This window comes from Myiozetetes cayanensis, unplaced genomic scaffold (assembly GCF_022539395.1).
Source record: "Myiozetetes cayanensis isolate MyiCay16 unplaced genomic scaffold, myiCay2020 scf5-8, whole genome shotgun sequence".
NCBI lineage: Eukaryota > Metazoa > Chordata > Aves > Passeriformes > Tyrannidae > Myiozetetes > Myiozetetes cayanensis.
Window position 1 is genome coordinate 104072383 of NW_026087742.1, and position 18440 is coordinate 104090822.

At 37.1% G+C, this 18440-nt stretch overlaps 1 protein-coding gene across 2 annotated transcripts in view; it reads left to right on the forward strand.

Annotated features, from left to right (window-relative positions):
* The window catches only part of POLA1 (DNA polymerase alpha 1, catalytic subunit), a 191212-nt gene that overhangs the window by 106190 nt on the left and 66582 nt on the right, over positions 1–18440 (forward strand). The window lies entirely within an intron of this gene.

An 18440-nucleotide genomic window follows, 5' to 3' on the forward strand; every position in this document is an offset into this window, starting at 1 on the left:
TGAATAACTTGTCTACTATGACTCCTTTTCAGCTGATAATTTCTGGCATACAGTATCCCCATTCTGTAGGTGTGAACTATAGTCTTTGTTCCCGGTGTGTTGCTTTTGTTTTGCTGTACTAATACTCGTGTATTTTGTTTTGAACGGACACAGTTTACCAAACCAATTTCCTCGTGCTTATCATTATTTACTGTTCTGCTTTTGTCATCTGTAAATTTGGTCTGAATTGATTCCTCTCTTCTCCTAATCACTGATGTAAATGTTGAAGAGTGTGAGTGTAACCTTTTCATTGTAATACACCACCAGAATCCCTCTGCATTTCTTATTGACAAACGCTTCCTTGGCTGTCATCACTTTGTGTCTCATGGACCACTGATTTTTTTTTTTTAGATGCTTCAACTTTGCACCTCTTAATCCATTTCACATGTACTTCATTAACACTGTGCAATGCTAATTCTGTTGCAGTGTCCTTTGCAAGTAAATCAAATACCATTCAAGAGATTATTTATAGTACATCTGCCTTTCTCAACCAAACTTGTAATGAAAATGAAATATGAAAAAAATGAACTGTCATGGCTGGTTGAGGCTCTTCTACATAAAAACATAATGACTGGTGTTAATTCCATTCCTGTTCTTAAATCCTTGATCACTGAAAGTCTCTATCAGTATTTCTGTTGTGTTTCTTCAGGTTAATGTTAGACTGATACATACAGAAAGTTACAGGGTTCTGATTTGCTTGTATAACTATTTCAAGGAAAATTAGCATTTTGGTAAATATGTAGGTCTCAGTCTCTTGAAGTGGCTTCAAAGGTTGGGAAATCCACCAAGTAATGGATCTTCTTGGCTCTAATTGGACTGTTAAATTCAAGCATTTTTTATATGAATATGTTGAATTTTGAAGGCCTAATAAATATTTTCTTGCTAGCTGACCAAAACATAGTTCTTCTTCCTTATATGCTAAGAGACTGTTATTACTATTCCAAAATATGGGGAAAAGTTGCTCTTCTGGTTGTTTTGTGCTGCAAACTATTTTCTTGTTTTCATCACATTATCGATTTTTTTTATATTCTTAGTTAATATCTGTCCTAATTTTTCTTATTAGTCTTCTACTTGGGAAAACTTTTGATTTGTGTCAGCAGCTGTCTACTTCCAGTCTCCATTTTTCATACTTTTGTTTTACACGTTTTACCAAGTTAAAATTTGCTTGTAATTTTCCTTACTTTAAGAGAGAGGACTTCTCAAGTTATTTGGAACTGGTTTTTTACCTATGTGAAATATAATGAGGTCATAATACTGGTTTCTAGGTAGTCAGAGTCTGCTACTCTAGTAATTTAATTTTTCTTTACCTGTCATAATGAAATTAGGAATTTGTATAATTGTTTTAGTGAAGTATTCTCTCTAGATTATAGAAAATAGTAGTTCTAGAGACTTGGGACAATATGTATGTCTACCACAAACTCAAAGTAGTAACACAGATAAGCAAAGGGCTTTATTTTTCTAGCAGACAGGATGTATCAAGTAACTTTTTCTACTCTCAAGAGTCTGCAGTGGGAAAGTTCTCTTGGGCCATACTAATTTCAGAATTGAGCTGTTGGCTTTAAAGGCTTTACAGGTCTCAATAGCAGCCAACCTTTTAAAAAGCAGAATCGTAATTTATTTGAAGGATACTTCAAAAACCTATTTTTCTGCAGTTTGTTTGTTCTGAATGTGATTTACTAAATAAAAATTTGGAGTTTTTTGTTAAAAAAAAATCCCTGCAACAAAAATATCCTGTTTATTTTGCTTGTCTGTTGCCAGTGTAGAAGCAACAGAAAACGGTCTCTTCCCCATTCTCATATTTTTTAGTTCAGTGAATTTATGACAGGCCTTTATTTCTGTTGAGTTGGCTTTGTTGGTTTTTTTTAATGCTTACACAGAAGCATCAATTTCTTAAGGTCCATCTGGTTATTTTAGTTGCTGTCCAGAATAGTTTAGTTTGAAGACATTTTCAAAAAAATAACACACAACCCCACTCCCAGTTTCTGTTGTTGTCTCTGAACCTTTGTCCATCTAATTTTTTTTTTTACTAGCCTCAAAGCAGTTTTTATTCAATTTATCATGTATTACATTGGTGTAAGTTTTGAAAAGTCTGAGGTTTTGAAACATTACCATTTTAGGTGTCCGCCTTCCCATTTTGTATGCCAAATCTGTCTGAAGTTGAGTTTTAGTTGAAATTTTAACCTAAAATAGATTAACATTTTTTCAAGATTAAACAAAACATGTTGTTTCTCTTAAACTGATCCACAACAGGTCTTCTGAGATGCTGTTGTTCCTTTCTAATTTCACTTGGGTGCTTGAGATGTAGCAGATTGGCCTAGATTCTTGAGTTCTTCATGGCAAGTAGCAGATACATGCAATTTATAAGCCTTTGAAATTTTTAATAGAAAGGACTGTAAACTCTCTCAAAATTCCATCTCCCTCTGACCTTTCTTTTCATGATCTCTGGTCTGCATTTGAACCAGGTGGTGTGCCATGTATGGAGATGTTTCCTCAAAAGATGGTAATTATTAACATGGAGATTGATGTGACAATCAGCCTCTCCTGAAGAAGTGAAGAACTGTGCAGTCTGACAGTGGTGGGAATGGCAAATTAAGTGCAAGCCAGCAGGGAGGCAGAAGAAGAGCTCTCATTTCAAAAAGAATAGGCAGGTCTAAGGGAAAGTTTGAGGGCAACCTCGGAAGACTGTAGGAAGGGGTTGTGGGTGGGTGTTGAAAGTAGTTACAGGAATGGAGGGGAAGCCGAGGAGGAAGCCTGACCATCTTCTAACACTTAACAAAAGTTTTTTTGAGATTTTTGACTGTCTTGTTTGATGCTTAGTTTAATTAACAGTAGCAGGGAGCAAATGGTGTCATTCAAGATGGAGTCAAGTAGTGCAATATATATGTTAACTTAGAATAAAGTATGCTACAGATTTGTTTTAATTATTCCAAATCAAAGTTTGAAAAAAGTGTAAATTGCAGCTGAAATGTAGACATCTTGTTATATAAGCTTGCCTAGTGAGGTCCACCAAGCAACTACATTTATTCACAGTTGTGGTCATCTGAGGAGAAATGAATGGGAAAGGGAAAAATCTGATGTCATGTATATTAGTTTAATTGAAGCCCACAGGTCTGAAGGTAAATTATAATCACTTGCTTATTGTATGATGTTGCAGTAAAAGCAGTGTTAAAGTTGTTCAGGTGGCCTTGCCATACCCAAAATGTAGGTGCTGTGTCTTTGAGGTCTTTAACACTTGGCTATGAGGAAGAGTATTGTTGAATTGAACCATCACAAGTATATATTTCATCCTTCCTTCCTCCTTTCTATTGGTTGTCTTTTGTCAGCCTAAGAAAATCCATCTACATTTGATAACTTTACAAACCGTAAAGATAAACTTGTAGTGTGGAGCAGGAGCTAGGCATGATTAATAATTAAAAGATAAAACCCAACACAATCCCAAAAAAACAACCCAAAAATGATTGCGAGAATTGAGTATAGGTGAGTAAAAGGGACTAGAACATAGGCCCATGAGACTGGAGCTGCACCTGGGTGGATGTAGGTGAAACTGAAAACAAAGAAGCTGAATTGAGTGGAATTGGTTGAGTTAGAATATTCAAATATGATGTCTGCTGGATAAGCACCTGGCTGGGCAGGTAGGCTGAAATAGCATGAGAAGGCAGGCATGAGTAAAGATTGCCTGTGAAAATTCGGACACAAAACCCAAGCAATTATATCCGAGTGTGGTTGGTTTAATAAGAAAAGTATGAGAAAATTCCTAAGTATTTGCCTGCCTCTAGTATTGGCAAATACTGGGCAAAATGTGTAGCTTGCAGAGAATGTAGAAAGTAATTGTTATTATGGGCTGCTCTGTTTTATTTCAAATTTATTTATTATTTGAAAGTTGAAGAAATCCCAGAATGAATACTACTTACTTAAGTTTAATGCAGGTCATTTATATTTGATGTTACCACTTCCCTTTTTTCTGTACGTTGCAGCCCACAGGTTGGACAGCCCTTGTTGGATGAGCAGCCAGTCTGTATTTGTTTCTCTCCATTGCATAGTGGATGCTTTGCCTTATTAAGTGTTCTCTCTGAAACTTTGCCTAGAACTATTTATTTTCCCATGGAGTTTTCTGTGGCACACTTCACTGTGGGATCAAGTGGCTCTTAAAGAGCATCTTTACAAGAGCTGTATTAAGTGAGGGGACAATTATTATTTTTATTTCTCAAAGGAATGAGGCATTGGGGAATGAACATCAAACATGTCCATAAGTTTTGGTGCCCAATTTGTGAATCAAAGGACCTGGTTTTTTAGTGTGTAGTACTGAGTAACTGCCTGAAGCAGAGCTTTCAGGTTACAGTTGGTTCTACTCAAGCTTGAGCATCATAGACCTTTAAATTTCCCTGGGAGCAGACTGATTATTGAGGTGATCACTGCTTTTGAATCCATTCAGTAAACTGGAAGTGACTTGTCCAGCTGTGTGGAGAATCTGTGTAGAGGCAGTAGCGCGTTTCAGCTCCCTGGGGCCACATTCATTTGACTTTAGCACTTTATTTTCATTTTATTCATTTTACTACATACTCTCCAGTGTTCCTAGTACAAAGTCTTGTTCACTTTACAAGCCATCGTGAAGGCAATCCAGTCCTTTAATGAGAATTAAAATACAAAAATCCTTTAACTGTAAATTGACACGTGATTTGTATGTACAGGGAACTGAAATGAGGATTACACAGGCTTCTGATTGCATGCTTCTTGAGCTTAATGTATTTTCATCTACTCTCTATGTGAAAATCCATTGCTGAAAGGTGCCATTGCATTTTACAAGAAATATATGCATACATCTAATGACAGGATTTGGCCTGTACAGAGACATGACTTGTTTTTATTAATGATATCATGAAAATTAAGCTCTCAACCATTCAATCAGCTCACTATGGCATAATAAATGTTTCAGCACAGAGCCTCTGCTCCAGTAATACATAGCAAATTTATTGTGAAGCTGATCAGTAATATGTATTGGACTGTTTTCAGCAATTTTTTTCTTGTAAGTTTCTTAAAATTGTAAAGAAAATAAGTTTAAAGTTATTAGTTTATTATGTATTACAGTACTATTCACAGGCAAGTGCTTTAATACAGTAGGTGTTCCATTAGAAACCACCCAATCTGATAGTTTTAAGAGATTTTTTTTCTTTTTAAACAGCTGCTTCCTCTCTGATTTGGATTTTAATCATGACTTGACTTAAGCTTTCATGTCTTACTTACACTGCCAGGAGAGAACTTGAGCACTAGTTTACTTAATTATTTGCTGTACAACAGCTGCTAATATTAAAAAGGGGAAAAAAAACCCCACCCACAAAAAATGCCATCTCATCTTTAGGTCTGCTACGGACAAAAAAAGCAAAGGCAGAGGAGATGACTGTAGCTACTCCGTCTGCTTGGCACCAGCTTCCTCCTTCTCTCTCACTTTCAGTTTTCAGTGTAATGAAGAGCAGGAGAACAATGTTCTGTAATTAAGGATTCCATTAAGTTGAAGAAAAGAGCAAATGGAGTTGTTTGTTCTCCTAGCTGAAAAAATTTGTCTGGGGTGGGGGGTTAGTGGTAGTAGTGTAGAAAGAGAGAGGTGGGTGGAGAGACTAAGTCAGGGCTGTTTGTTGAATATACTGTTAAGGACTGTTACCATCCTAATTAATCAAGTTAGAAATTACAGCTGTAGTCGGTTTCCCCCCAATTCTTGTTATCAATTTTCTTCTCTTTTGAGACAAAGCAAATATAAATTTTGTGTTCATTTGTCATTCGTTCTTTGACTTCAGCATCTCTGAAAATAACAATGTAGCACAAAAGACCAGTATTTACCTAGTTGTAATGTGGGTTGCCATGGTGTTTTGCAAATTATTGCAATTATGTTCACCATGCGAGTCGCCCTTGGTAACTGGCGAAAAAACTGATAATCCTGTTTTGAACAAAAGGTCAAATTGCTGAATAGAAAGTCTTGATTAACTAAAAGATGTACAAAGTGGAATTATTTCCTACCATTCAGAAATAGTTCTTGATCGGGTTTGGGGGAGGGGGTGAGTAAGTACATCTGATTACTGAAGTACAAAGCATTGAAAGGATGTTGTCTTGAGCCTTTCATGTAGTCTTAATGGTGGCTTTTTTGTCAAATTTACCCATTTGCGGCATTGAAAGAGGCAGCTGCATTTAAGCTTGAGAGATGGTGCTTTTTCAAGAGTTCAGTGCATGGAAAGTTCTCAGCAGTATCTGCAGTTTACTATTAGACCTTCGGCTATTAAAACTGATGTGCTGCATTTGAGCCCATAGCTCTTGGTGCTTGTAAAACCCTCTGACTGATGATCTAATAAAGTGCTCTTACTGGACAATCTCTGATCAGATACTTTAGGAAAAAGAAAAAAATAACCACAGCTCTAAAAAGGATGGAGGTAGAAACACATGGCTGTACTGAAAAGTTTGCTTTTGTAATCCGCAGTGGATATGTTAGTAAATAAGACTGTATTTTCAATTTGAATATTTTAAAGGCCCACTGTTCCAGAATTCATTTTTATTTACATTCACAAAAGCAAAAATCAGTCTGAAAAGATTAAAAGTTCTTCGTAATCACTAGTCCTCAACCATTACATACAAATATAGAGGGAATGGTCTCCTGCACTTTAATGCTGTGAATTTCCTTTCGTCTTTCCTTTTTTATTCTTGGGAGTGGCAGGGGGAGCGAGGGAAGAGATGAAGAGGATTAAGGGTTTTTCCTTTTTTTAATTATTTCTACTTTTTGTTTTTAAATAACTACCTGGAAATTAATTCTTAAAACTTTGGAGAGCCTGTGTGAGAGCAGCATGAAAGCAAAGTAAACCTGAACAAGTTTGTGGGTTTACATTCTGCATCACCTAGCAACCCCCTGGCTCAGCCAGTTCTCTCCTATGCCCCCAGCCCTGTTTACAGACCATTCAGACTGCTCTTCGAAACCATGAAAGATATTCAGTTTCATTAGGGCCATTCTCAAGGAGAAAATAATTAAACTTAAATGAACAAACACTGCTTAGTGATGCTTTAAACTTCTCTAGTTTAAGGTGACCAGACCATGAGACCACTTTCTCTGCCATTACCTTTCACTCTTTTGAGCTCCTCTAAACTTGCATTCTCATGTATGTGCATTATTGGTTTTAAAGTTTTCACAACTGTGTTAACTCCTTCAGTGTTTAGAGATGTTCAGAACCATATTGCAAAGGTGTTTCACATAAACAGTCTTTTTGTCTCTTAACCGACTTGAGAAGTACACTGGAGCTGACGAACCTTACTGTTACTGCCACGTACATGAGCAAAACCTCTGTTCTAATTTTACATGTAATGTCTTGCAGGAAGTTCAGCTTGACAAGTCTGAGACAGGAAAAATTCAAGGACTGTACAAATGTTTGAGGGAAGAAGGAAGAAAACAGATTTGTGGGAGAAGTGGGGGGAGGAGAGTGTTTTTAGCTTTGTAACCAAAGTAGAGGCATGGTTTTTAAGAAATCTTTGAGTTCTTACTATTTGTAGGTTGCTAGATTCTTTAACAAGCAATACATGGATGGGCTGTATGAGCTCTTTGTGCTTTGTTGACAGTTGACAGACAAAGCAAAATTTTTTCTGAGGCAAGGTACTGTACTTAGTTGTGACCTATTGTACCCTAAGAGTATGGCTTGCTTTGAGTTGTATGAATAGGGAGAGTATTTTGGCAAAGTGGACTTAAATATCCTTCTAGAGGTTTTAGCTCTCAGTACAGAAATACATAAGACATCCTTCACTGATCCTTTTCTTGTAGTTTTTCATGTGAAGTCATTTTAAGTATGTCTTCTCTCAGTTGCTTGCTCAAAATTCAATTTAGCTGTTTTCAGATTGTCTTAAGTGAAATAAAATTGTTGGTAATAGCCGCTTCTCTTTGTGAGCGGTATGTCAGCCTGTGAACACTTATGCTCTACTTTTTAATCTTTAGGGGCACGTGTTTTGGTGCCTAGAACCTTATTTTACTGAAGATAAGAAGACCAGGGTATTGGATTTGATGTGAAGTAAAGCAGAACATACTGGCTAATTTAGTTTGTAATGTTCAACTGTTAAGGTTGGAATTTGTCCACTTGTGGTGCTATTACATGTGTTTAAATGAGGGGCACTGTTTGCATCAAATGTGTCATAAGGGTTTGGAGTGCTCTATTATCCTTTCAGCAGGCAGATGACAGAGCCTGGTCTTTGCACAAATGAGATCAATAAGTTTCAAATAACTTGTATGAAACAACATGCGACTGTACATTTAAAGGTGTCTTTTTTAAAAGAAAATCAATTTCTAATAGCATGTAAAACTCTGACATTGACCTACAAGTTATTTTTCACTTCTGTCTTGTCTGATAAGTTTGTTTAAAACATCTTTTACATTAGTTTGAGTGTTCGAGTTCTTGAGGGGTAAGGTAAGGGTGCATTTCTCAATGGTTATCTCCTGCTTTGGTTACAAACACATACTTCCGAGACTTTTAATGGTAAAACTGATATGAAATTTCTTTTGGTCTTGCATGGTTTCCTCAGTTTCCTCTCCTGCCCCCCCACCCCGCCGCAATCTGGGTTAGAATGCAATTCAAGTTCTATTATTTTGGAGTATTCAGAATTACAAAATACCATTCTTGAAACTCTGTATCATTTTCAGTAGCCTGTAAATAGGCAGATGATATTCTGTGTCTGACTTTGCATCACAACAGCGATGCGTTGCTGATAGGACCGTGAGGGTATGCAAGTAATGAAAGGACTCCTAAAAATTATGCTATGGGACATAATTTTGTTGTAGCCTAAATCCTCTCAAGTCAATGTCCGTTTTTCCATGATATCCACTACAAACTTTGGGTGTTTTAGACCAGTGCAGTTGGCAGCTTCACTTCTCTTAATGGCCACCTGGAATCTACATCAGTGCTTTTACTGTTACTGTATCATCAGCTTTTTCAAGATAAAAGGACATTTTGTGATCTGAGAAACTCAGGTAGTATTTGTTTGTGTCCTCATTCATGCTTGCTTTAAGGTAGCAAGTCAGTGTAAGTTACATTGCCTTCAGTTGCGGTTTGTCTGGTTGTTTGGACCTTCATAATCTGGTCCTTCAGTGGTGTGGTTCCCACTGACTCCAGGTACCTTTGAGTCATTTTGGGCTGGCAGTTTTCCAGCAGTGATCTGAGACAACAAATAAGAATGTTTCTGAGAGCAGGAGGTTTCAGTATTTTGGAGAGGGTGTCCTTCTTTTACCAGCATTGGGTGGTAAAGTGATGATTTACCTTCCACTAGGAAGTTACTGGCTGAGATGCTTCAATTTGATAACATCCCTTAATGTGCTTCCCGTGCTAATAATACTGGATATATAACCAACCATCTCGAGTATCTGTACTGCTTTCAAGTAGTACACTTTTAAAAGCATATCTCATTGTTTCATCTTTCATTTAAGAGACAATTTTGTATTTTTCCTAAAAGATCTTGTCTATTTGTTCATCAGCTTGGATAATGCTGAATTCAAGAGGAGCAGAGTGGACCATCCAGGAAAGGAATCCTTTCTTTGTAAGAGTTTTGTTATCCACTCCATCCCACAGCTGAACTCTGATCAGTTATACAGGCCAAAACTCAAGAAGCTCTGAAAATAAGGAAATGCTTAGAAAAGAAATTGAAGTCATATCTTCTTCTTCCATTGAAGTGATGCAGCATGAAATGGAGTGTGAAATGCTGTGGTCACTATGTACATTTTCCCTAAATTGGATGATCAGGTAGCATCAGACTCTAAAAATACTCATACTGGGAAATGTTATTTATTTTTTTCTGGATGAGGAGCTAGATATAGTATTTATTGTATAGAAAAAGAAAAATTAATGCAAAGTCAGTGGCCAAGAGTGAGTTGATAAAACAGGTCCTTCTCTTCTGAATAGTCATATACCACACTGGATCTATAATCAGGTCTCTTAATGCATTATAGTTAGCCTTTTATATTAATTTCAGGAACTAATTTCAGTTCTTGTTACTATAATAGTTACTAAAAAAAGTTACATTGCCAAAATGTATACAACACACAACAAAATACCATAGAACATAAAATAAGCATTCTCTGGGTAAGGGATTTAAGCTGTAGGGTAAATTTTTTGAAATCCATGCAAACCTAAGGTGCTTCCCTGTTCTAAGCATTTGAACATCTAATCTTGTTGCTACAACAAGCTTGGAAGCATGTTTAACATGGTACCTATCCCACTTAAAATAAAGAGACAAAAGCTCCAGTCAGCCAGCCTCAATAGTAGACTCTTGACCCAATTTTTTAATAAAACAATCTATTTGCAGAGTCTGGGAAAATGTCAGAGGAATCTGTTGTTTGGAGATGATAGTTAGGACAGGAGTATAAAACCTTGAAACAGAACATTTTCAAAGGTCGTCTTTGTCTTACATACTCAAATTGGAGTATAAGTATTTTAACTTAGTTTTAGGATGTTTTTGACTTAAAAGTTTCAGTTATGCCTGATGGTTCAAGAGAACTTGCACACGCTCTGACATTCTTTTACATTTTAAAATTCTCTGATGGAGTTCAGACATAACCTCTTCTCTAGAAGGGATCTCTTGAACCTAGCATTGGGGCTTCTGACTTAGTACAATTGGATCTCCTTAAAGTAACATTAAATAAGTAGAGAGAGCTTCTCCAGCAATTTCTTGTTAAAATTTTGGTAAAGTGGAGAAGAAGACTGGAGTGATTAGTACTTCAATAACATGTCTGTTCATACACTACTTTGAGATCTAAATATGTCTGAACTTACTAATTAAAGAGGCTTTGCAAGTCCCCTAGATTTCCTTGACAGATAAAATGAGATCCTTCTCATGGTCTCACAGGTACATGTTTTTATTAGTGCTTGGTATCTGGTTTGTGGAATATCAAACCTTGCAGGATCCTGAAAAAGTTGCTGGCCTGGAATTCTACGTCACTGATTGCTTCTAATTCCATTACTCCAGTTGTTATGTTTGGTTTGCATGATTGTTGCCAATAGAGTGTGCCTGTTTATTCCTTATCAAGGAGATTATCATTGATAGGAAAAGTGCCAGAACAGATAAGATGCTCCTTATGAAGGCTCCTTCTGATGGTGATCATTTTGCTAGGGGGTGAGGAAAGAAGGGAAGCCTGATGGCTCATTTTCCATATATGACACTCTTCTGTGACAGCATGTTCTTCTCTCTTTCCCTCAAATTTCGTTCTGACAAAATTATCTTAGAATTTCACCTTAATCAAGAATTTACTTATTTTTTTCTTTCCCATGCCCAAAGAGGGGGGATGACCAAGAGTTAAGTTTTTATACGTGGGGTGATCCTTTCATATGCTGATCCAAGCTTTTATAAATTGAGATATCTTGCCTCCAGGTTGTTTGTTTTAGTAGCTACAAGTTCCAAAGGAATGGCTGTCTCTGCTCAGGCTCTCAGGAGGTGCATAGACTTGACAAAGTCAAATGTCTTAAGGTGTCACCTGCTTGGAGTCCTCATGATCAAAGTGTTCTACACTGAGTCTAGTCTGGTAGTCTCACCAATAAACTAATACGTTTGTAAGATCAATCACGCAACTATCTGATGTGGCTTTGTACTTACTCTGAAAGGACATTCAGGATAAAGCAGCTGGCTGGAAGCAGCTACAGAAAGTACATAAAGCAGGCAGGCACCAGGATGCTGCAAAGAGTTACTTTTCCTACAGTAAGAGAATAGTGTGTTTCTGTTTATGCCAATCCCAGACTCATCAACTCCTCTATCTTGAAAAACCCTTTCAAAAATTTAATGAGTCTATGCCTCTTGTATGTCTAGCAGCAGTAGAATTGATTTCTTTGTAATAGTGGTCTTCTGAGGTTTTTATCAGATGCATTGCCCTTCTGAGGTTTTTATCAGGTACACTTGTCCATGAAAAAAGTGGAATGTTGCCTCAGGAACCTAAAATACACTGAACTTCACTGGAGTGGTGGAATCACCATCCCTGGAAGCGTTCAGAGGTGTGTGGATGTGGCACTTGGGAGTGCTTGTTTAGCAGTTGGACTCCATGATCTTAGATGTCTTTTCCAACCTTAGTGATTCTATGATTCACTTCGCTTAGTGGGTCAAGTTTTCTGATGAACTCTCATTTCACTGTTTATGATAGCATCCCTGACCTGAGGGGATTTCTTCTTGGCACTGTAGCAGTGGCAGGTAGGTGTCACTCAAGTCTGCGTTGTCTGAAAATTCCAGTGTGTGACACTAGTTCTCACACTGTCATTCAGATTTTAATTGCTGCTGATACCTCACTAAGATGGTGCAAGTGCATTGGACTGTATCAGTGTTATTACTAGAGTATTTCTTTGTTCTAAACGGCAAAAAAGCAGATTAGGAATCAAAATTACTTGAAAGTAATTTGGTTTCTAGTATGCAGCAGAGAAACTTTCCTGACTTTACAGCAACAGCTTATCTTTAAGTCAGTATTCATACCACCTTTCATGTTTAAAGTGTAAAATTGTGATGCAATTCTCAAAAGATGTAGCTACTACTAATAGTCAAAACACTTGCCAGAGAATGTGCAAACAGAGGGTTTGGCTGTAATTCCTGAGATGCTGTCTGCCACTATGGAAAGTTTGTCTATCTGTTCCCCCAAACACTCAGCTGTTTACAGAAGGCAGAGAGAGGGAGAACACATTTGTCATGTGGAACAAATTATTGTGATTGGAAGCGTTAACTTTCAGGCCACTGGGTCAAGTCCTCTGTTGCCATGATGAGTTGCCTGAATTTTATTTAATAAAATCATCTATCTTTTAACATTACATGGGAGTATCTCTATGTTTGATAGTGTACCCAGTAATGCAATATTAGTGGAACCTCATCCTTCCAGAGGGCTGAAAGCCACTTCAGCCAGATTTGTCCTGTTAGGAAATGGTATCCATAATAATGGATGTTGGCAGGAAAATGGGTTTTGAAGCTTCTGGTCTTGGAATGAGTGAAAATAATATGCTTTTGTATATTAGTATTATAGTATTAGTATATTATTTTAGTATAAAAAAAGAGGCCAGTGTGAAATTGATTAGTGCCTCAATGATACCCTGATCAGAAAGTTTTCATTGCATTGTCTCTCACAATCAGCTGTCAAAAAACTGGTTTGCTGATCAGTGATGTGAACAGCAACCTTATGCTGGTTGACAAGGACAGTTTGTTTAGGCTGGGTTCTTACATTTCCTTTGTGGTGTGTTTGGTGATTTAAGGTGATAATTTCAGCTCTGCAGTGCTGAAGCCATGGATTTTGAATGTAATATGTTCAAGGTCAGGTCTTCCAGCCATCTGGAGATTGGACATCATCCACTAAGATCCCATTTGCTCAAAGTCCACATTAAAATTGTCTTCAACGGGGAGGAAGATTGTAGAGAAGCAAGCACGAATTACAATTAAATTCAACTCCAAAGTAACTGATAGTGACTTGTGAATAATTTTCAGTGCTTTCTGGTTTTTACTACCACATTTTTTCATCCAGACTGTCTGAAGGCAGAACAGATGCAGAACTGAGGTGTCCTAGAGAAGCACATCCAGTCTTCTAGTGTAGCAGACAGCTAAGCTACATTGTGACATGTGGTTTGTAAAAAGTAAGATAAAGCTCAGTGAATGTGTGTTGTTGACTCCTGCAACTTCTGTTTGAAAGGCTGTTCTGAAACCATTTGCCTCTCTATGTTGGGGTAATATTTCTAATGCTTGTTGATCACTAGAATGGAAGAGGCTAATTCTCAAGAACAGATTTACAAAGAAACAAAATTACTTTTGACTTGCAAATTTCTCCCCATTAGCTACAGTTCGTGGACCTAATACTCTTCAGGGATTTTCTTTTATATTGTGCATTTATTTCAGGGTTTTTTTGCATACTTTTTTATATTTTAAAATTAACTAAGCATTTGTAGGCAGAATGTTTGGAAATGCTAGTTGCCTTTTTTTCTTTTTTTTTTTTTCCACTCTCTATCAACTTGTATTTCATTTCCCACAGTGTTGCAGATACCAAGTAGAACAAAGCTGAAGGTTTCCTATTATGATTTTGTTTGATCTATTGCAAATTAATTTACAGACTCAGTGATAGCTGCTGGGAAATGAAGGATTGGTTTTGTTTGGTCAGTGAAGATGACAGGCATGGATCAAATAAGAGTTAACAATAATGCACTTGAACAGATTGAATCAGAACATAATGCATGTATTGAATTTGATTGCAACATGCATGGCCATGGAAAAGTTTTTTGTTTAAAACAAATCAAGGCTATGGCTTAATTATCAAAGCAAAACAAGAGACATAAAGAGCTACATGTTTCTGATACTGCTTTTTTTCAAAAATAGCTCCCTTCACACAGTTATCTACATGTTTAATTTCCATGCATAATAGCAACAGTTATTGTTGTCATTTGTTAAGAGAGATTAACAGATAGTAAGTACAAACAAACACAAATAAGGCCTGAATAGAGAGGTGACAAAGAAGAAAAGACCTCTTTAGTGTTAATTATAACTGGTAGGAAGTCTATACAAATGACATTGTTTTCTATATGAATTGAAGGAACATTTAGTTAGTATCTATGCAGTGTATTTGGGCTTTTTATTGTAGGCATTTATTGTAGAGATCTTCATTTTTTAAATGTCGTTTATTGCAATAGGTACAGTTCAGTGAAACTTGTATGTTTTTGTCATTATTTCTTAGTAGCTGCAAACAGGTATAATTGCTGTTGAATTTGAATGGTTATTTGTATCCTAAGCTATTGGTCTTTTTAGTTTAAGCACCTGCATTTTGTGACCAGCAAAGCTCCCAGTGCTTTCTTCAGCAGTGAGTGCATTAGACCGAAACAACTGCATAAAGAAACTTGCTTTAAATATCATTAGTCAGTGGTAGTTTGGGGGAACCATCTGTGCGTTCCATTGTAAGACAGTGGAAGCAGTACCTTGTCAGTGGTGTCTTTGTTTCTTAATTGTTAGCTGAAAATGCCAATAGGTGGCAGAAAACACAGTTACTTTTATTGTGCATTATTTTCATGGTTGTCTATTTTTGAGTATTCTGTTCAGCTGAAGCTGGGATGATGCTCCCATTCCAGGCTTTGTTTTTTCAGTTGCACTTGCATTCCCTAAGTATCTTACTGTCTGGCAGTTTCCATGCTTTGTTTTTCTAGTATAATAAATTGTTTTGAAGTTCAAATGTAGTCATTTAATATGTTTTGAGTCATGAGTGGTCTCTTTCTGCACACAGAATCTTTTCATAGTTACAGCTGAAACAACTATGCTCTTTAAGAGGAGGGGTTTGGAACGGGTGAGGACACCCTCTGCATCTCCACCTGCCTGGCTGTGTGTCACACTGCTGCCAGATATTTCATGGGAAGGTAGAGATGCCACATAATAAGCAAATGTAGCACAAACAACTTTCCACACAAAGCATAGCTTTTGTCTCTAAAAATTAACTTAATGGAAGATCTGTGACAATTCATTATGCTTTCCAGGAATTTTTTTGTTCTCCCTCACAGTGGCTCTAATGATATTCTTGGTACTCACGTAAGAGAGTGCCTGAAGATCTCATTGCAATCCTTGAGTAGCCTTTTTTTTCTGTAGAAGGTTATTCCATGTCCATCAAAACTGAGTTATTTAAAAAATATGAGGCAATAGGTAAACATTGTCCTCTTCTTAAAATAGATGTGAAGTTCATTTGCAAAACCAAAGCCAAGGACTGTCTTTTTCACTTGAGGCTCATTTGTGCCTCTGACTTCAGAAGACACAGGTCAGGTGTCTATGTTAGGTCATGTCCTACGATTTTTCACAGTGTGTGCTGATGAAATAGCTCAGTCTTGTTGAGCAGTGCCTTATCTTTCTAATGTTAGTTCTTGAGTATTTGTCATAAATAAATTGTGTATGGCAAGGAGAGTGGTACTAGGATTCCTAGGGCAACAGGTGTGCAAGAGACCAAATTGAATCCACACAAGGTTTTTGAATTCTTGAAATTTTCTCACTGTGCAGTATTAAATATGTAATGATTTACATTGCTAATCTGCAAAATAAAACTCGAACTTACTGATCAGATACACTAATTACACTGTTTCCAACCCCCCTTATTTTAATAAGATCATCTAGATTAAGGAGGATTTGCTTCAACCCGAAATCCATTAGGTGAATTGCTTTTTGGAGATGATTTTTCTTCTTCCATTTACTATAAACAAGTCATAGGGTGACCAGCTTAAACTGGTATTAGGCTTTTGGATATCAGAGTTGGGACCTGCTTTTTGTAATAGACTCTTTCAATTCCTGCATTATGGATTTGGGCATGCATTTTAGGAAGCAATTTGCATTGCTGCTGGCATGAGGTTCCACACACAGTTTTTCTGGTCTGGGAGCAGAGACATAAAAGCTCTGCTGTGCAAGGGCAGCAGGAAGTGCTTTGATGGACTTTACACCAAGTGGGATAGTATTGAGGTTGTGATATGGTTGGAAAAATGGTGAAAGAAGAGAAGTCTCTGCAATAAATGACGTAAAGGATTTGAACTTTTGTCTTAAAAGAATACACAAACAAACAAAAACCTGAAACAGTCTTGGAGCACTTTAAAAATTATTATGGAATATATTTTTAAGTTAAAATTTAAGTGGAAATTAGGTAGAAGTCATCGCTGGAACATACAGTTGGAAGAGCTTGTTGACGAGCCAGTGAGAATGGAATCAGCAACTTTTGGAGTTGTCCTCTGACTCCTAGCATTTCCATGAAAGTACCAGGAGTTCTGGTATAGTTAGGTTTAACTTCTTCGCAGGAGCAACAAAAATTTTGGAAATGGGCAAAAATAAATAGTCACTATTCTTAGCGTAGACATCAGCAGCTGATGGTCTGAAATGCAGAGTTTTCAGGGCTGAGCTGCTCAGGGATGGTAAAAGCAGGAACTGCTTGAGAAGAGTTGCATATAGACTTTGTAATACTGACTTGACTTGTCAGTTAACAATGGAAGATGAAATCTTCTGCCAAGTAGTGTGAAGTAAGGCAGATGCTGAGAAACCAATCCTAATTTTGGTCTATAGAGTGTGTATTGACTTATGAGGGAAGAATAGAATTACAATTCTTGGATAATGATAAAGACCTTTGTGGAAATGACTACTCAGTGCTCAAATGCTCAGTAGTGCTCTAGGCAAACAGAACTTGAAGAAAGAAATGAACAGAGAACAAGGTGGGAAATACCATTTTGTTTCTGTATAAATTCATGTTCATCTAGCATCCTAAATACTGTGTGCAGTACTGGTTTCATCTCCCTCCCCATTTGTCCTTTATTTTTTCCCCAGCCCCCTCATTTCAAAAAAGACTTGGAAGAGATTCAGAGAAGGGCAACAAAGATTTGGAGTGATTTCCTTGAAAGGAACAACTAAGTAAATTAGGACTGTGGTTTGGAAAAGAGTTTGATTGCAGGTGATGTAATGGCGGTCTGTAAAATCATGAGTGGCACAGAAAAGGTGAATGCAGAATGATTTTTCCTAGTCTCTCCTGATACAAGAACTAGAAGGCATTAAAAGAGAGAGTGTGTGTGTGTGTGTGTGTGTGTGTGTGTTCAAGAAAAATAAGATACTTTTCCATGTAGCATGTAGTTGTTCTGCAGTATGTTGCAGATGCTAAAAGTTTCAATTGGTTGAAAAAGCCCTTGAAGTTCCTTGGGGTGGGGGTAGTAATGCACCCAGTCACCACTGAATACAGGGACAGTGATTCAGGTGGTCCTTGAGCCATTTCCAAAAGCTGGAAGAATCTTTGGAAGGGTTTTCCTGTGTGCTTTCTCTTATGCTGTTCCTTAGTATCTTCTGTTGGTGGTTCTTGGAGATGAGGTGTAGTATTGTTTTTAACCTATGGTCGAATCTGGCACAAAAAGTGCATCCTTACCAGTACTGGAATCATTCTTCGTTTCATAATCTTAAGAGAAGCCTTTTGCATTGTCTCCCTGAGCTGAGATAGAGCAAACTGGCTCATATTTTATTTCATTTTAACTCAGCAAAATGTTAGTTTTTTCCTAAATGAGTCAGTTTACATTGAAGTCCTGAAAACTTTGTGAAAAAAAAAAAAAATCTGTTCAAAAACAAAGAAGAAAGGAAAGCATCTGGCTGGCATCAGAAAACAGAAAAGTTAAATTTGTTTTTCCTCCTCTAAAGTGTAAGCAAGGAAATGGCACTTTACTTCAAAATTTAATTTATTAAAGGTCTATGGGATGTCCTGCTAATTGGTCTACATAGTTGGATAAAATAATCCTGTTATTTTAATGCCTGATCTGGAGAAGAGCAGAGGTTTTGGTATATTTCAAAGAAGGGATGACTGCAGCGAGCAGAATGTGGGATTTTGAAGCAAGAAGACTTCAGCTTTGTTCTCTACCATTAATTGTGTTTAAACAAGGACCTTAGAATCATAGAATCAGCCAGGT